The sequence below is a fragment of the Carlito syrichta genome, unplaced genomic scaffold (assembly GCF_000164805.1).
Source record: "Carlito syrichta isolate Samal-C Ts95f unplaced genomic scaffold, Tarsius_syrichta-2.0.1 Scaffold308154, whole genome shotgun sequence".
NCBI classification, from domain to species: Eukaryota; Metazoa; Chordata; class Mammalia; order Primates; family Tarsiidae; genus Carlito; species Carlito syrichta.
Genome location: NW_007252250.1, coordinates 144,718 through 145,411, shown reverse-complemented (window position 1 = coordinate 145,411; position 694 = coordinate 144,718). Strand labels below are relative to the sequence as shown.

The 694-nt window shown below is 53.9% G+C and overlaps 1 protein-coding gene across 1 annotated transcript in view; it reads left to right on the top strand.

Annotated features, from left to right (window-relative positions):
* The window catches only part of TNNT1 (troponin T1, slow skeletal type), a 10,374-nt gene that overhangs the window by 4,904 nt on the left and 4,776 nt on the right, over nt 1-694 (top strand). The gene's annotated exons all lie outside the window — the stretch shown is intronic.

The following is a 694-nucleotide window of genomic DNA, read 5'->3' as shown; positions in this document are numbered from 1 at the left end:
TCAGTAGCCGGAATTACAGGCATGCGCTACCACGCCCGGCTAATTTTTAGATTTATTGTAGAGATGAGGTCTTGCTGCCCAGGCGGGTCTCGAACCTGCGGGCTCAGGCAATCCACTCACCTCAGCCTCCCAAAGGCACGGGATTACAGGCTGAGCCACCGAGCCCGGCTGAGTTGGAGTCTTATTCTGCCACCCAGGCTAGAGTGCAGTGGTGCAATCATGGATCACTGCAACCTCGACCTCCTGGACCCAGGCAATCCTCTTGCCTCAGACTCCAGAGTCGCTGGCTCTACAGACCCGCATTACCACGCCCAGCTAATTTTTTAAAAACAGTTTTTGTTAGAGAAGGGGTCTTGCTATGGCGCCCAGTCTGGTCTCGACCTTGGATCAGGCGATCCTTCCACCTCAGCCTCCTGTATCGCTGGGACTACAGGTGCGCACCACCATGCCCAGCTTTTTTTTTTTTTAATTTTTGTAGTAAGGAAGTCTTGCTGTGGTGCCCAGACTGGTCTCGAACTCCTGGGCCCAATCGATCCTCCTGCCTTGGCCTCCCAAGTCACCGAGACTCCAGGTGTGCATCACCATGCTCAGCTAATTGAAAAAAAAAAAAAAATTGGCCGGGCTCGATGGCTCAGCCTGTAATCCCGCACCTTTGGGAGGCCGAGGTGAGTGGATTGACTGAGCCCGCAGGTTT